The 19,693-nt window shown below is 43.1% G+C and overlaps 1 protein-coding gene and 1 non-coding gene across 3 annotated transcripts in view; both read right to left on the reverse strand.

Annotated features, from left to right (window-relative positions):
- The window catches only part of LOC124711422 (phosphatidylinositol transfer protein alpha isoform), a 194,296-nt gene that overhangs the window by 85,225 nt on the left and 89,378 nt on the right, over positions 1-19,693 (reverse strand). The gene's annotated exons all lie outside the window — the stretch shown is intronic.
- Positions 3,817-3,891, reverse strand: Trnat-ugu. The gene has a single exon. It is a non-coding gene; the product is annotated as a tRNA-Thr (tRNA).

The raw sequence follows: 19,693 nt of genomic DNA on the forward strand, positions 1-19,693 counted from the left end.
AGCTACAAATGGCCACAACAGCAGCCAAGACAGTGATTTGTTCCTGACAAAGATTTCTTCGAAAATAGGACACTGCGCCCAGACTTGAAGCGACATGTAAACTGAGAAAGCTTTATACACGTGTGTTGTCGTGAGAAAAGTGCGCCACGAAAAGTCTGAAAAAACCTGAACTCAAATATTCGGGGAGACACATGTAAATTATCCAACATAAAACTACTTACAAAATTTCGAGAACAAGTATTACTTGAAGTATCTAGATATTTTCTTTCGTTCCCTGTGTGTCACTATCATAAGAACAGCAAGTCCAATTACAGTGCGCATACTGGCATCCACTAAGTCATTCTTCACACGGCGCATACGAGAAAGGAATCCTAACACGTGCTACCACGCTATGAAAATTGTTTGATACGTCCGGTAAATTTTCGTGAAAGTATCGAACATTTTTGCTGCCCCTTCAAGGTTGGAAAGCTTAATTATTGCAAGAATTACATAAATAATTTCAAGAGCGTACAGTTCACTGCTGACAGCTGCGTGAATGGTTAGTGTGCCGACTGCAACTGAAAATGGAGAAAACCGAGTTTCCTGCTGTCATTAAACATTTTCATTCCAAGGGTTCGACTGCTCCATAAACAAAAATAGAAATGGATAAATATCACGCGGACTCCGCACCATCACTGAAGACCATTTATTTCTGGATTAATGAATTTAAATGTGATCCGACAAGCGCCGAATACGAAGCGCGCTCCCGTCGTCTTATTGAGGCCACCCCAAAGGAAACCATTGATAAAATCCATGATACGGTAATGCAAGACCGCCGACTAATAATTCGTGAGACTGCTGACAGTAAGCATCTGAACTTTAGGACTGCATAATATCCTGCACGAAGAACTGACTATGAATAAGCCGTATGGGAGGTACATGTCGCGATTGCTAACAGGAGACCAAAAGGCCATCCATACAGCATTTCAACATATGGCGATGTTTTATCGCCATCCACAAAACTTTTGCGCCCATTTGTGGCTGCTGATGAAACCTGGATTCACGATTACACACCAGAGTCGAGACGGCAGTTAAAAGAATGGACGAAAGCTGGTGAGAGTGGCGCCGAAGAAGGCAAAGACCATTTTGTCAGCTGATAAGCAGATGGCCATTGCCTTTCTGGGATTCCCAAGGTATAATGCTCACAGATTACTTGGAAAAAGGAGGAACCATAACTGCACCCTATTATACTTCACTGTTGGATCGTTTGTAAATTGCGTTGGATGAAAAGAAAAAAGAAATACAAGATAGGCACGCTAAAAAGTCCTCTTTCACCAAGATAATAGATAATATACCATCCCACACATTAGCGATAATAATGGCGAAAGTGCGTGCATAGGATTTTGAACTTCCCCATCCGTCCAGTTCGCCAGACTTAGTCCAAAGTGACTTCTTCCTGGTGCCTACCTTGAAACTTTGATTTCCTAAAAAGAAATTTTCATCAAATGAGGAAATGATTGTTGTAGCCAATGAGTATAATGCAGAGTTTGACAGAACCTATTTTTCCGATAGGATGAAAAAGCTGGTGGACCGCTTGAACAAGTATATACCGGGTGATCAAAAAGTCAGTATAAATTTGAAAACTGAATAAATCACGGAATAATGTAGATAGAGAGGTACAAATTTACACACATGCTTGGAATGACATGGGGTTTTATTAGAACAAAAAAAATACGAACGTTCAAAAATGTCCGACAGATGGCGCTTCATCTGATCATAATAGCAATAATTAGCATAACAAAGTAAGACAAAGCCAAGATGATGTTCTTTACAGGAAATGCTCAATATGTCAATCATCATTCCTCAACAATAGCTGTAGTCGAGGAATAATGTTGTGAACAGCACTGTAAAGCATGTCCGGAGTTATGGTGAGGCATTGGCGTCGGATGTTGTCTTTTAGCATCCCTAGAGATGTCGATCGATCACGATACACTTGCGATTTCAGGTAACCCCAAAGTCAATAATCACACGGACTGAGGTCTGGGGACCTGGGAGGCCAAGCACGACGAAAGTGGTGGCTGAGCACACGATCACTACCAAACGACGCGCGCAAGAGATCTTTCACGCGTCTAGCAATATTTTTTTTGTTCTAATGAAACCCCATGTCATTCCAAGCATTTCCGTCAATTTTTTCCTCTCTATCTACATTATTCCGCGGTTTATTAAGAAGCACGGTGAATTCTCTCTACCTTTTTTTGTTGGACTTATCAAATACCTCCGATTCTGGGAGAAATCCGCTAATTATTCCGCGCAAGTCTGCTTACAAAATTTGAAGAATTAGTATTATCTGAAGTATCTAGCGATATTCTTCAGTCTACTGGGCATGGCTAAGATGGGCGATGAAAAAAACAAGTTCAACTACAACGAACAAACCCGCGTGCAAGCAGTCATTCTTCCCACGGTACATACGCGGAAGAAACCCTATCGCATGGTACCACGTCAAGTATTCCCTGCCTGTACTCTGCATATGCACATAGCAGCCGGTGTGGCTGAACTGCTGTGCTGTCCTACCCGTGCCCTTTGCCGGTGTAGATGGCCGCAAGGAAATGAACGGTGGCAGTGGTGTGGTGTGGTGTGGTGTGGTGTGGTGCGCTGATGAGCAGCGGTAGCGGCAGCGTCAGCTTGAGCGGCGGCGTGTCGGTCGATGCGAGCACTTGCCGGGCTTCGCTGGCGGCCCCGGCCGGCGCAGGGACGACCGCCAGCTGCCGGCTGCCTCCCGCCCCGCCAGATCGATACCCCGCGCCGAGTGGAGCGCGGCGTCGCGCGGCGCGGCCCGGGATGCGACGTCAGCCGACCGCGCGCGCTACACTCACCAGCCGCGCTGTCGTCGGCGCAGAGCGCACACTCGCGCTGCTAGTATTCCTGGAGGTCCACATACGCTGTGTAACTAAACATATGGGGCACTTTCTAGTGGACATTCATATTGGGTGCTTCAACTTCGCTAGAGACATTTTCAAAGAATTGCCTGCGCGTTTGTGGAGAAATGGCAGCTGCTTCTACCTCAAACCAGAAAACACGGAAGGTCTCTCGAACAAAATCCACGTTCTAAAACATCCCCAAGGCGTTCCACTGGGTAAGTGTTGGGACTCGCGGTAGGCTCGTCCTTTTCGGAAATTTAATGGTCCACAAATGGTTCTTTATGATAGAGTACGCTGATACAGACAATCGTTGCATCCGAACTGTTCCTCCACTGTATGCAGTACACAATGCTGTAACATGTATTCACTCCTTCTGCATTTTGAGTTTTCTTAAGCGCAATACGCTGGCGTGACGAAAGCCAAGTCGTTGGAAGTCCCCTGCAGAAATATTGGGCCATGCAGCCTCTATAGCCGTCCATAATTGCCAAAGTGTTGCCGGTGCAGCGTTTTGTGCACGAACTGATCTCTCGATTATGTCCCAGAAATGTTCGATGAGATTCAAGTCTGACGATCTGGATGGCCAAATCATTCATTCGAATTGTCCACAGTGATGTTCAAAGCAAACGCGAACGACTGTCCCCCCCCTAAAAATTCCATCGTTGTTTGGGTACATGAAATCCATGAATGTCTGCAAATAGTCTCCAAATAGCCGAACATAACCATTTCCAGTCAATAATCTGTTCAGTGGGACCAGCGGGCACAGTCCATTCCACGTAAACACAGCCCACACCATTATGGAGCCACCACCAGCTTGCGCAGTGCCTCGTTACCTACTTGGATACACGAAATTATAATTAAATCATTACCCTAATCTGTCGACAGGCGTTGACATACGTCAACGGGGACAGATGAAAATGTGTGCCCCACCCGGGACTCGAACCCGGGATCTCCTGCTTACATGGCAGGCGCTCTATCCACCTGAGCCACCGACGGCACAGAGGATTGTGCGACTGCAGGGATTTATGCCCTGCACGCTTCCCGTGAGACACACATTCCCAACTATGTCCACATACTACATTCATAGTGCCCCTTCCCACTATACTCCCGTAAGAGTTCGGGCAATACGTGTTCATCCGCACAGGAGGAGGCCAATGGCCGGTTAGCCTTAACTATATGGAGATGGTATCTGTTCTTTCGGACATGCCCGAAAGAACAGATACCATCTCCATATACTTGGATACATGGCTTCGCGGGGTCTGCGTCACATTCTACCTCTACCGTCAGCTCTTACCAACTGAAATCCGAACTGATCAAGCCAGACCACAGTGTTCCAGTCGTCTACGGTCGAACCGATATTATCACGAGACCAGGAGAGGCGCTGCAGGTGATGTTATGCTTTTAGCAGAGGCACTCATGTCGGTCGTCTGCTGCCACAGCCCATTAACGACAAATTTTGTCGCACTGTCCTAACTGATACATTCGTCCTACGTCCCACATTGATTCTGCAGGTATTTCACGCAGTGTTGCTTGTCTGTTAGTACTGACCACACTACGCAAACGCATATGTTTTCTATCGCTAAGAGAAGGCCGTCGGCCACTGTTGTCCGTGTTGAGAGGTACTGGCTGAAATTTGGTATTCTCGACGCACACTTGATACTGTGTACCTCGGAATATTGAATTCCCTGACTATTTCCGAAACTGAATGTACCATACATCTACTTCCAACTACCAGACCGCGTTCAAAATCTGTTAATTCCCGTCGTATGACCATAATTACGTCTGAAACCTTTTCACATGAGTCACTTGAGTACAAATGACCGCCAATCGACTGCCCTTTTATATCTTGTCTACATGTGTAGGTGGATATCGCTATCGCGTGACTTCTGTTCTCCCGATATTCATCAAAATCAAACACTTTCATCGGACTGTCACAGTGTATAGCATGTTCCATGAATCACTTGCTTTCGGTCGTCCGCTGTCTAGTAGCGTCATTCTTTACACTATCTCATGCATCGCTTAGCACCGACTACAAAAATTTGAGGCTGCTCGACCACTGTACCTCACTGATTTCAACTCCCTATGCACAGTCGCTGTACTAACCGCACTGTCGATAGCCCTTCGGAACTCACGAGTGAGTGATTCATTCTGCTGACTTCATGCGTCTTTTACAACCACCCTCCGCAATGCTCGACGGTCCCTGTCCGCCAGCGCATGAGATCTGCGTGGTGTTTGTTTAGCCGTGGTTGTTCCTTCGTGAGTCCACTTCATAATCACATCGCCAATAGTAGACTTGAGGAGCTTTTAAGGGGATACGGAATCACCTATCCCCGCAATGTTAATATATGCCTACTATAGGGAACATTTTCTCACAAACAACTGGAGACAGAGAGGTAAAAATTTTACTGTATGTGCATTCATATGTTACAACAATACTGAAACAACAGTTTATTGTCAAAGTATTTTCTTACAGAGATATTGTACATTTATTTTTAAGTAAATTTTTTCCATCGCTTTTTACTAGACTATCACCCCTAAGTCTTTTGTAAATCAAGTAATTAAAAAATCGTTGTTTCAGTATGTAATAGGGACCTATGTCACTACGTCATAAAAATTTCAGACTTCTAGGTTGACCAGTACCTGAGATAATGTTCCTAGATGAAGTAAAAAGTAAACTTACGGGAAACGGAGAAAGAAGATTAAAACATTCCTGATCCGTAGCTAATACCCCCTTCACAGTCTTCATAATCATCTTCAAGTCTTCTTTTGGCACCCCTCTGCACCTGTCTTGCTTTTTTCACTAATGTCTTGATTATATTATCAGCATGCCTTAGTCTGTGCTGATCTAAAAAGAACATAGCACGTACCGTACGGGAACCAACACACATACCCAACTTTTGAAGGACCTGGCATTTAGTTATATTTCCAAGATTGAAGGTTGCCACAGCATCATACACACCAAAATGTAGTGTATTAATTCCGACAAACACTGTTTTTGGGAGACGATGCCATATCACACTATTCAAGCACTCGTTGGGGTTCTGCGTTTTTCCGTGAAGACATTTCATCAGAAGACTTCTGTCAGCCAGATCTCTGAAAATGGGCTTTATTTCTGCCATGATGGCTGATGGTAGACTGTGGTGGTGAATGCATTTCTCTCCTGTTGTTAGTCCCCTATTGTATTTACACCAGCTGTTTTCACCTTTGGGGCACAAACCATGTTGTGGATGCTCATCCGTGGATGCGGTGTGGAAATATAAAGCCCATATAGCTCTCCTCATTTCTTCAAGATTGCCTGTATTTTGCCTGATTGCAAGGCCATAGCAGTTCTGAATGTGGTCTATTATGGAATCAGTCAATCTTCCTCTGCCATCCAAGGTTTTCCCATCATCTAGTTTTTTCCCTTTCATAACTGATTTTAACCTTCTCAGCCTGGCACCCATTCTCTTCTGCACATGTCCTATACATTCAAGTTTGCTTATATTTACACTGTTCCCATATGGTTTGCTTTCCAAAACTTCTTTGAATGCTTTAGAGTCACCATCTCCCAGATATTTGACATAGCGAACATTATACCACTGTGAAGAGCGATGAAAAATTTTCTTCACCCCAGCAACCTCCATGCCACCACTACTACCATAATAATTAGCAATACAGTCATCACTGTGTTCATTTTTCAGCCTGCCTGTGCACCTACAGTATTTAGACATTATTGCAACATCAATAACCTTGCCAGTATCAACACTAGTTGCTGTTACAACACCATTGTTGGAGGTGTGGCCCCTTTTCTGCCACGTGCCATCAAACGCCACTGTGAGGTCACGACTGCCGTCATTTTCTTCCACTGCTTCTTCCACAGCAACCTGCATTGACTTCTGTGCTACATCTTCAACTGCAGATCCTAGTACATAATTGTAAGCTTCAAACTTTGAAGGTGCACTTGGAAGATTTAGAACACCACATAGCATATCACCAGCTGCTTTGCCCTTACCAATTGCTCGCAATCCATAAACTAACCTAATATTTACACTATAAAGTTCAGTTTTCTTGTATCCATTATTTACAGTTACTGAAACCGAACTTGGAAACTTACAGCTGTATTTACAAACACTGCATATTAAATTAAACTGGGCAGCCAGGCCAACATGGGATTCTACTTTCAGAGAAACGTTTCCATGACATTTTTTGCAGCACAAACTGTTTTCAAGAGCTTCACACAATATATTCGTATCAATGAGTTCAAAAACTTCATTCCCTCTATCAAGTAAATTATATTTCTCTTCCAAATCTCTTAGTTTTTTATGAGAAGCACTGTTTTCATTTGGTGTAAGTTCGTTCGGCAAATCAGTAATAAGTGGATTCACATTTTCCAACAGTGATGATGATGAACTGCTTTGCTTTGCTAATGAATCATTATTTCTTTTCTTTTGCCAGTTCACACGCTTTTTAAATACTTTTGCTTTAGCTCTAGGCATTTTCACTGCGAAAAATGAAGCACTAAATACGAAATAACTCAACAACAACTACTTTCTTATATCACACTGTTTACAAAACAGTCCCGCCACAAAGTCAAAGAGTAACTTGAGGAAACCAGAGAGAAACATTTTCGGGCAACTAGTGTATAAATAGTCGCTGGAAACCGGGATATTTGAATTCATGTCACTTTAAAGGTACTGCCAAAAAGTTCATGGTCAGCCACGAGAGACGTGTATAACTAAAGCGCAATACCCGATCTCACAAATATATAAAAATAAAATAGTTATAATTGTAGTAGAGCTATGTATGATACGTCATTTTAAAGAGGAAACATGGCAGAATATAATACGCCAATAAAAAAAAATTCGATTTTTTAACCCAAAATCCGATTCCGTATCCCCTTAAAACAATTCAAATGTCCCTGATGGATTTGCAAGTTAGGTGGCATCCACTGACTACTACACGTTCGAAGTCAGTGAGTTCTCCCGACAGACACATTTTGCTGTTACTGCTTCTCTACTGACAACACAATACTCGCCGGTTCCTTTTGTACTGGCGAGTCGGCCTCTCGTGACGTCTAGTGGTCAATTCTGAATTACTTGATGATATTCGGGTACTTTTGATCACTTTGAGTACAATATCCGCACGTCAATGTACAGAGCATGGCTGAAAACACTTCGCCCCACTGCCAGTGATTCCCTTTCCTCCTCTACTCGCAAATGCAGTGAGGGAAAAATTATTGCCAGTGTATCTCTGCAATGTTCCGAGCTCCCGTAGTTTCGTCCTCACAGCCTTTAAACGAGACGAACTTTGACATTTGCGGCAGACTGTAAAGCTTCCTGCAGTTTCCTAAATTTTACAGCTCTCCCTCCCCTCCGCTCCCCCCAGTTACACTTACACTTGGGTCCATCACACAACGAATAAACGGTTCCTCGGCGGCAGTCTTTTATACGACTAACATCCTTTATTCAGCGTTATAAACCAATTTCCACAACACGGTCTATATCATGTGTCCTCAAACCTAGCATCTAAACGGACGTACACGAGGACATGAAACCATGTACATACAACTACTTTATAGTTTGCACCCCCCCCCCCCCCCACACGCACACACACCATACACCGAAAATCTTGAGCCCAACGGATCGGTAGGTTTTTTGATTTACGAAAGTGCTTCGGCATACTCCTATATTGATGAATGATACTAAAAATACGAGCATAAGAAGTCTCTTACAAGAATGTAGATACCCTGACTTTGTAAACCTAATATGAGACCTTATATGACAAGTGATCATCATAAACATAACAGTGTATAGTGTCGCAATGCATCAGTTTTCATAAAATGACAGAAATACGGAGGGTCAACAATGACCCTAGGTTGTAATTGAATTGACATATTGCTTGGTCGCGAAAGAGAAAGGAGGACACTGTTTAACGTCCAAGAGAAATTAAATCATCAGAAACAGTTTGGACAAGTATCGGACGGAAAATCGACAGCCGCCTTTTTTAAAGAATAGTTTGGCATTCTGTTGAATGAATTATACATGCCACAGGAAACCTGTTCCACAGCAGTTAAACTGAGATCTGAACCCCGCTCCTCCCGAGTTGGTGCGAAAATCGCAAGCAATACGTCACGTCTTGACGTCTCATGCAGGACTAGGGAACCAAGAAAGACAAAGTGGACGGATGACAGATTCTATTTCATGTGGTGATGCAACATAATCCCATAATAATTACAATCAGAAGCCAAGTGCAGCTGCTTCCCGTATGTGATAGGATGGGCAGAGAGCACAAATTCTTTGCCGGATAACCAGACGCTCTGTCAAGTTAGCCTCGCTGCCGGCGTCTACAGTCGAGCAGATAAACGAGGCGCTACCTTAAGCTCTCGTGATGTGCCGCCGGCCTACATCTTCCGCTACAGAGATTAGCTTCGCCCGTTATCAGCTCTGCCTGAAGACAACCCAAGAAATAGCTGTCGCCGCCGCCCCCCTCCCCCCCCCCCCCCCTCTCTATCACTCTATCAAAGGCGGCGACGATAAACCAGCTCGAGCGTTCCAAGAACCTAGCGTTGCTAATGTGCCGCCAACCATACGGGGAGAAAGTGAATATATTCACAACCTGCTACCACCAAAGCCTTACGCGTTCCTCCTCCTCCTCCTCTCTCGTGGCAGCTTTCTTAAAGCACCCTTCTATAAACGGCTCGCAAATACTCTGAGAACTTATTCTAAGTTTATGTTTACGAAATTTCTGCAAGTTACCAGTGTTTTCTTATCGACAGATTTTGTGGACTATAATCAGCACCTATTGTTCACGGCTCCGCGTAAGGCGTATCACAGTGCACCCTTAATATAACTTAGCTAGTATAGTCTACTGATGGACTTGGGTGACAATATGAGAATCACATTAAATTTATTCTGGTGTCTTCCTGATGTGCGAAACGCAAACGTGCAACGAGATAGCCCAGATCTTCAAAAACCTGTCTCCAAAAATATGCATGTTATCCACAGCGGCAGACTAATAACCCTCTTTTACAGTTTTACTCTTTGCCATAGCTGCAAGTTGCCCAGAAACTGTCACTGTTTATACGTATTTGGTACTGAAGCTTGAGTCTCATACTTTGCTTGAACTGTACCGAGACACTGAAGCGGAAGATATTTATGGCTTCACGTCTCGATCAAACACTAGGCGGAACGACCGCCTCCAAGACTTGCAAAGTGTGGTTTGCGAAAGATGTGAAATCGCGGATCTCCCTGGAATCTTCTGTACTGCACGCGGGGTGGATTTAGACCAATTGTCAAGAAATTACGGCACTTCAAGTCAGAGTTCAGCGAAAGTTTCAGAGAGATGTGAAGCGTAAACCTTTAGCTCTTTGTATAGCAAAGGATGGCATCGCCAAATATAGCACCGGGAATTGTCATGACACTCCTCCAAAAGCACTGTTGAATTTTTCAATGGGAATTCGTTTAATCGCGTGAAAGTTAAATCTAAATGGATTGGAGAACTGTCTTTGTGAGTTCAGAGTAACTTACAAACCGGTGAAACGACTCGTGAAATCAATTCATTCGTCAGAAGTAACCTAAACGGGGTAGCTAACAGCACGCAATTACTATGGAAGTTAGGCACGACATGCAGGCTCGGTTGTGGAGATGGGTGTGGAGTGAGTCTTAACATTTAATAATAGCTCGAACCCAAGGACAAAATTCTGCCAAAATTAGGAGAGACATCAATTATCTGGAAAGGCACTGGAGTAAGACAAGACTAGCGCCCCTGGGGGTTAGAATGTGGTGATAGGAAAATAACCCAAAATGCCTTAGTGCTTTGTACATAGGTGGCTACAGCATTGTGTTTAAAGAAGATTCCGGCCATCTGAACTGATGCGACAATCATTAACAGCGAAGGGGCGTGATGAAACCGTCTTTATCCCATAGCTACAACCTATTCGCACAGATATCCTCAACTCTAAGAAACTGCAACTTCCAAAGCAATTTGCTTCTCGATCGCGATGAGTAAATCGCAGGGGTACTGTATTATGCTGTGTTGAATGACAGATTTTCTTTGTAACACGGGTAAATATTTCTTGCACTAGAGTACGTACACTTAATTATTTATTCTTTACGACAAATATGCAGAATATATTAGTTTATAATCTATGTACTGTATTAATAGTTTTAACAGCATGTAAATGAACGGAGTTCGACTTTATACACAGGTACCATTTCTTTCCGTATCTGATACAAGGTCGGCGTAAATGAGCGACCAGACAACTGGCTACTTAAAGAAACAAGTATGACTTCCACTTTGTTTGCAACCTGAGAACTGCTCATACAGGTGATTCTTAATCAAGACACGTTCATGGGGTTTATGAATCTAGGAAAAAGCGTTCGGAATATAAAATGGTGAAAGATGTTCGAAATTATCAGAAAAATACGTTTAAGCTATACAGAAAGACGGATAATAATATGAACAAGAACTGAGCCGGAAAAATACAGACGACCAAGAAAGAAGTTCTCTGATTAAAAAATGTTTAAGACAGGTACGTAGTCTTTCAGCCCAACTTGTCGATGTATACATCGTAGAAGCAATGATGAAAAGAAAAGAAATGGTCAGGATTAAGATTAAAATTTATGGCAAAAGGATATCAAGAATTACACGACGTGTTGAATAGACTGAACAGTCGACAGAGCACAGAACATGAATTGAAAATAAACTGCCGATAGACGAAAGTAATGAGTAGGAGAAACTAGTTGAGTGATAAACTTGACATCAAAACTTTATACCATGACGGGAGGAATTCTGATGCATTGGAAACAAAATAATTTATGGCGGACGGAGCGAGGACGACATAAATTCACGATAGCGCAACAAAGAGGGATTTCCTGGATGAAAGAAGTCTATTAGCATGAAACATTGACGTTAACAAGAGGAAGGAACATTTAAGAATATATGTATGGAAAACAGCAGTGTATGGTAGTGGATCACGGACTGTGTGAACCGCGGAAAAGAAGAGAACTGAAGCGTTTGAGGTAATCTGTGGAACAATGTCGAAAATTAATTGGACAAGTAAGATAAGGAATGAAGGTTCTCTGCAGAATCCGCGAAAAAAAGAACGTACGGAAAAACACTAACAAATAGAATGGACAGGATTATAGGACCTATGTTAAGACATCAAGGAATAACTTCCATGGTACTAAAGGGAACCGTAAACGGTAATAAATGAAGGGGGAAGACAAATATATCCAACAAATAACTGAGGACACTGGGACTCAAGGGTTGGCACAAGGGAGGAATTCTCGGTGAGCAGCACTGTGACAGCCAGCAGACTGATGAAAATAAGACGGAGAGAGAGAGAGAGAGAGAGAGAGAGAGAGAGAGAGCGCGCTAGCTTCGCATGAAAGGGCAAGCGGGGAGACTCTCCAGGATGACGCGTCAAACACCGTAGCGATATCCGGTGTCTATCTCCTTCAACAGCTTGTATTGTGTTGCAAACGCACCAGGTTCGACCGCGCAGGGTCGCGGAACATCTACCTGAGGACGGCGAACGCGTACCTAGACGGGCGCCACAGGGCAGAGCTGACGCCACAGTCGCGGACTCGGCGACCCTGGACTGCTGGCTGGCTCTCCTGGGCTGCTCCACAGATTACGCAAAATTAATGACACGTCCGTCTCGCTCTTGCGTAATCCCCTCTGTACCTGTTGCTATAAAGTTCTACCGCTACCTCGCAGCGCCTGCTTCGCAACAGCTAAAGAGATGCACTTCAATATTTTGCTCCTATCAACGTACATACTCGGCAAACCACTGTGAGATGCCTCATATTTTGTCAATTTTTCCCCTCTCCTCCATATTTCACTCATGAACCTTTGCGGACAAAATGACTTGACTATATACCTCCGTATGTGCAATAATCTCGTATTCTTCCAGAAAATAGCTTGTAAAGCTGCTGAACTGCCCCAATCTCACTTCTTACAAAGTAGTTCCGTAATACTGTCCAAAAGCGTTCCCAAAAATCTCTCCCCCTCGCTATCTGTGACACTTGTCCCGAAAGAATTAACCTGCTGCAATGGTATCACCTTGCATCAATTTCTGAAACTTTTCACCTTTATTCTTACCTCGCGGTAGCCTAATCGTGAACACACTGGCAGTACTCCGCAATTGTTCGCACGATATACACATCATCTCCTCCCCATCCCCCCCCCCCCCCACATACACAACACACACCCTCCCCTGCAATGATTCTCTCCCTGTAATTCTTAGTAGTACCAGGCATCAGGCGCAACTGGAGGTTTAGCTTGTCTTCATACCACTTCGATTTTTAGGTCCATATTTATTTAACCGATGTCAGACTCCCGCGTCATAACACCAATACTGTGCACAGGATCTCGGTTCAAATGGCTCTGAGCACTATGGGACTTAACATCTGAGGTCATCAGTCCCCCAGAACTTTAGAACTACTTGAACCTAACTAACCTAAGGTCATCACACACATCCATGCCCGAGGCAGGATTCGAACCTGCGACGTAGCGGTCGCGCGGTTCCAGACTGACGCGCCTAGAACCGCTCGGCCACAAAGCCGGCAACAACACTAAAAGACCACTGTATTTTGAACAGCAAATCAAAACACATACTTGTCAAACACTCTGATGGCCTTTTCGGCCCACATGTCTGCTACATAAATCTTTCTCTTATAGCTCTTTATAGTGTTTCGAGTATGTGTTGTAGCAAAGCTCAGTCATGCTCTTGATGATAATGATGATGATGATAATAATAATAATAATAACAAACACAAACAGAACACGAAGTGACACGTTAGATATAGAAGAAAAATTTCAGCTGACATATATAGAATACAAAGACACAAATACAGACATTAGACCATTCTTGCATAGACCGCCAAATAACCCACAAGTCTAAACAACAATAAAAACTATCAACACAATCATACACAACAAAATAAATGAAAACAACTATGGAAGAATTACAACTACTGGTTTATATAGGAGCACTCACTACACTAAATATACACACTAGGCAGAGATCAAAACCAGCATGGCAACAAAACCAGCATGGCAACAAAACCAGCATGGCAACAAAACCAGCATGGCAACAAAACCAGCATGGCAACAAAACCAGCATGGCAACAAAACCAGCATGGCAACAAAACCAGCATGGCAACAAAACCAGCATGGCAACAAAACCAGCATGGCAACAAAACCAGCATGGCAACAAAACCAGCATGGCAACAAAACCAGCATGGCAACAAAACCAGCATGGCAACAAAACCAGCATGGCAACAAAACCAGCATGGCAACAAAACCAGCATGGCAACAAAACCAGCATGGCAACACAGGCTACAGATCAGAACAGAAAAACTGAGAAAAGACAACGGACAGCTAACACAATTTATAAGAAATGAAATGTCAGAAAAAACGAAAATGGTTAGGTAAAATCTCACAACAAGAAGCAATAGAGCAATTAGATGAAAAGAAGCAGAAATTACAAGCATTGACCAAACGACTTAGAAGATACAAAAAAAGTGAAAATAGAAGGAAACAAAACCAAACATTCAACACAAACCAAAAGAAATTTTACCAGACAATAGATACCACACCCACTAAAATAGACAATCCACCAAACATAACAGAAATGGAACACTTCTGGAGCAACATATGGTCAAACCCGGTACAACATAACAGGCATGCACGGTGGATACAAGCAGAAACAGACACATACAAGTTGATACCACAAATGCCTGAAGTGATAATTTTGCAACATGAAGTCACCCAAGCAATTAATTCTGCTCACAATTGGAAAGCCCCTGGAAAAGATAAAATAGCAAATTTCTGGCTAAAAGAAGTTCACCTCAACACATTCACATCTAACTAAATTATTTAACATTAATGATATGAATATAATAGAGGGAAACATTCCACGCGGGAAAAATATATTTAAAAACAAAGATGATGTGACTTACCATACGAAAGTGCTGGCAGATCGATAGAAACACACATGCATACACACAAAATTCTAGCTTTCGCAACCAATGGTTGCTTCGTCAGGAAAGAGGGAAGGAAAGGGGAAGACGAAAGGATGTGTGTTTTAAGGGAGAGGGTAAGGAGTCGTTCCAATCCCGGGAGCGGAAAGACTTACCTTAGGGGGAAAAAAGGACAGGTATACACTCGCGCGCGCGCTCTCTCTCTCTCTCTCTCTCTCTCTCTCTCTCTCTCTCTCTCTCTCTCTCTCACACACACACACACACACACACACACACACACACACATCCATCCGCACATACACAGACACAAGCAGACATTTGTAAAGGCCTTTACAAATGTATGTGTGTGTGTGTGTGTGTGTGTGTGTGTGTGTGTGTGTGTGTGTGTGTGTGTGTGGGCGCGCGCGCGTATACCTGTCCTTTTTTCCCCCTAAGGTAAGTCTTTCCGATCCTGGGATTGGAATCACTCCTTACCCTCTCCCTTAAAACACACATCCCTTCGTCTTTCCCTTTCCTTCCCTCTTTCCTGACGAAGCAACCATTGGTTGCGAAAGCTAGAATTTTGTGTGTATGTATGTGTGTTTGTGTTTCTATCGACCTGCCAGCGCTTTCGTATGGTAAGTCACATCATCTTTGTTTTTAAATATAAATTATTTAACAGTTACATTGCAGACCCATACACATTCCCTGATACATTTACACATGGAATAACTTATCTGAAACCTGAAGATCAAGAAGACACAGCAAACCCAGCTAAATATCGCCCCATAACATGTCTACCAACAATATACAAAATATTAACTTCAGTCATTACACAGAAATTAATGACACATACAAAACCAAACATTCAACACAAACCAAAACTTCAACTGCAACTGCAACTTCATAACCACTTCTACAATCCTCTAGATCACATAACATCAACAGATACGAAGAAAGTAAATTGGAAAAAGACAACACTACATAGCAAGCACCCGTACCATCTAACACAGCCACACATCGATAAAGACGCATCCAACACGTGGCTAAGAAAAGGCAATATATAGTGAGACAGAAGGATTTATGATTGCACTACAGGATCAAACAATAATCACCACATATTACAGCAAGCATATTATTAAAGATCCCAATAGCACAACAGATAAATGCAGACTTTGCAAACAACAAATAGAAACAGTAGATCACACAACAAGCGGATGTACAATACTAGCAAATACAGAATACCCCAGAAGAAATGACAATGTAGCAAAAATGATACATCAACAGCTTGCCTTACAACAAACTTATAAAACAACACGTTCCCACATACAAGTATGCAACACAAAATGTACTGGAGAATGATGAATACAAATTATACTGGAACAGAACCATTATAACAGATAAAACAACACCACATAACAAACCTGACATCATACTCACCAATAAAAAGAAGAAATTAACACAACTAATCGAAATATCCACACCCAACACAACAAATATACGAGGTGCATTCAAGTTCTAAGGCCTCCGATTTTTTGTCTCTGGACTGGAAAGAGATAGAAACATGCACATTGTTTTAAAATGAGGCTGTGTTCATTGTCAATACATCCCAGAGATGGCAGCACCGTACGGCAGATGGAATTTTACCGCCAGTGGCGAGAATGAGAACTGTTTTAAATACTTAAAATGGCGACGTTTTCCTTACTTGAACAGCATGCAATCATTCGTTTTCTGAATTTGCGTGGTGTGAAACAAATTGAAATTCATCGACAGTTGAAGGAGACATGTGGTGATGGAGTTATGGATGTGTCAAAAGTGCATTCGTGGGTGCGACAGTTTAATGAAGGCAGAACATCGTGTGACAACAAACCGAAACAACCTCGGGCTCGCACAAGCCGGTCTGACGACATGATCGAGAAAGTGGAGAGAATTGTTTTGGGGGATCGCCGAATGACTGTTGAACAGATCGCCTCCAGAGTTGGCATTTCTGTGGGTTCTGTGCACACAATCCTGCATGACGACCTGAAAATGCGAAAAGTGTCATCCAGGTGGGTGCCACGAATGCTGACGGACGACCACATGGCTGCCCGTGTGGCATGTTGCCAAGCAATGTTGACGCGCAACGACAGCATGAATGGGACTTTCTTTTCGTCGATTGTGACAATGGATCAGACGTGGATGCCATTTTTCAATCCAGAAACAAAGCGCCAGTCAGCTCAATGGAAGCACACAGATTCACCGCCACCAAAAAAATTTCGGTTAACCGCCAGTGCTGAAAAAATGGTGTCCATGTTCTGGGACAGCGAGGGCGTAATCCCTACCCACTGCGTTCCAAAGGGCACTACGGTAACAGGTGCATCCTACGAAAATGTTTTGAAGAACAAATTCCTTCCTGCGCTGCAACAAAAACGTCCGGGAAGGGCTGCGCATGTGCTGTTTCACCAAGACAACGCACCCGCACATCGAGCTAACGTTACGCAACGGTTTATTCGTGATAACCACTTTGAAGTGATTCCTCATGCTCCCTACTCACCTGTCCTGGCTCCTAGTGACTTGGCTTTTTCCAACAATGAAAGACACTCTCCGTGGCCGCACATTCACCAGCCGTGCTGCTATTGCCTCAGCAATTTTCCAGTGGTCAAAACAGACTCCTAAAGAAGCCTTCGCCGCTGCCATGGAATCATGGCGTCAGCGTTGTGAAAAATGTGTACGTCTGCAGGGCGATTACGTCGAGAAGTAACGCCAGTTTCATCGATTTCGGGTGAGTAGTTAATTAGAAAAAAAATCGGAGGCCTTAGAACTAGAATGCACCTCGTACAAAAGAAAACAGGAAAAAAAATTGAAAAATACATCCAACTGGCTGAGGAAGTCAAGGGCATGTGGCATCAGGATAAAGTTGACATTATACCAATTATACTATCAACTACAGGACTCATACCACACAATATCCACCACTACATCAATGCAATACAGCTACATCGAAACTTATATATACAACTACAGAAATCTGTAATTGATACATGTTCAATTACCCGAAAGTTCCTAAATGCAATATAACACATACCGTACAGTTAAAAGGAAGTGATGCTTGATCAAGGTCCGCGTCACTTTCCATTTTTAACCAGACTTAACGTCTGAGAAAGTAAAGAAATAATAATAATAATAATAATAATAATAATAATAATAATAATAATGAGGAGGATGATGATGATGCTGATTCAAATCAACAACAAAAAATACACCCGACGTAATAAATCAACATGTAAACGACACACTCGTGTAATACGAGAATTCACCCATGACTTCCTGTGTTACACGCATAACGCGAACAAGAAAGGATGCTCTTATGGACATTAATGCGGCATCAATCAGCACTACTGTGTGAATCAAGTTGAGCACGCTCGGCGCACAGCTTACTCTCCAGTTTTCCGCGGTACCGATTTTAACGGCAATGACAGGCAACAACGAAGTTATAAACGCATAACGGCTGATCGGTCGTTAGCTTTTAAAAAATCAATGACCCCAGGTAACGTACCAGATATCTGTCGTAATTTCGTTTCGTTTAAACTGTCAGCCAGATAATTAAACAGTTAGCACCTTTAGCCGCTACCGTTCCACAGTTCTCGCAAACGCAAGCGCTGTGATCAGTTCCTCCATTAGCTCGTCAGCCGACAGCACGGCTGCGATCAGGCAACAACTAGACAGTTTCGTACCTGCAACTGATGCTAAAAAACCCAAACACAGCAGTTCAGCGCGGGCCATCTCCATTGTAACTGCCTTCTAAATTACCTGAAGATTACAAATACCAAATTCCATTAACGCTGAAACAACTAATTTCAAAACGCCACAGAAATAACACACATTTGGACAGATTAGGCCCACCGTTCGATTGACAAAGAAACAAGGAATGAAGCATTTATTGAAAGTTGCACAATGTGTAACCCCCATCAACTTGAAGGTTCGATGCACTGCCACATGCAACTGCCCGATGTTGAGATGAATCGAGCGTGCGAGAATCGAACTTCATAAGCAACCGGGATGTGTCAGTAACTCCGACGGCGTGATAAACAGTAATGCCTCCAAAATTATTACGTGAAACCGCAAAGCTTTTAAATAAAATGTTATTAATTTTGTACATCTTTGTTCTTCGATTATACATATTTATTTCTCAACGCAGTCATGCTGGCGGCGCGCACACTTGTCTCAACGAGAGACCGTCGCTGTTCAACATTTGACTTTGAAGACAGAGCAACAACCTCACGTCTGCTTGCTCGCTTTATCACTATCAACGTCAAGTCCTCGAAGGTTTTCCTTAAGTTTTGGAAACAGAACGAAATCGGATGCCGGGACTGTGCTGAGGACGTTCGATGACAGTGAACTGAAGGCGTCAGATTATTACAGATGTCGCAGCGCTAGTGTGTAGTCTGGCGTTATACTGAAGGAGAGGATGCTCTATGTGTGGACGAACTTTTCGAAATCGAAACTATTACAGTACGCACCGACACAGTTACGTTACACACTGCCATGTTACACGCTACAATTCACCATCTAGCATCAGAGGACTGAAAATGTATATAGACATGCATACAGACAATGTTAGTAACGTTTGTTTTATTTAAAATGCTTTGCGAGTTTTCACATAAGAAAATGTTCAAATGAGTGAGTTCTTAAGGGACTAAACTGCGTAGGTCGTCGTTTCCTAGACGTACACATTACTTTAACTTATGCTAATAACTACACACACACACACACACACACACACACACACACACACACACACACACGCCCGAGGGAGGACTCCAACCTCCGGCGGTAGGGGCCGCGCAGTCAGTGGCATGGCGCCTCTAACCACGT

This window comes from Schistocerca piceifrons, chromosome 8, assembly GCF_021461385.2.
Source record: "Schistocerca piceifrons isolate TAMUIC-IGC-003096 chromosome 8, iqSchPice1.1, whole genome shotgun sequence".
Lineage (NCBI taxonomy): Eukaryota > Metazoa > Arthropoda > Insecta > Orthoptera > Acrididae > Schistocerca > Schistocerca piceifrons.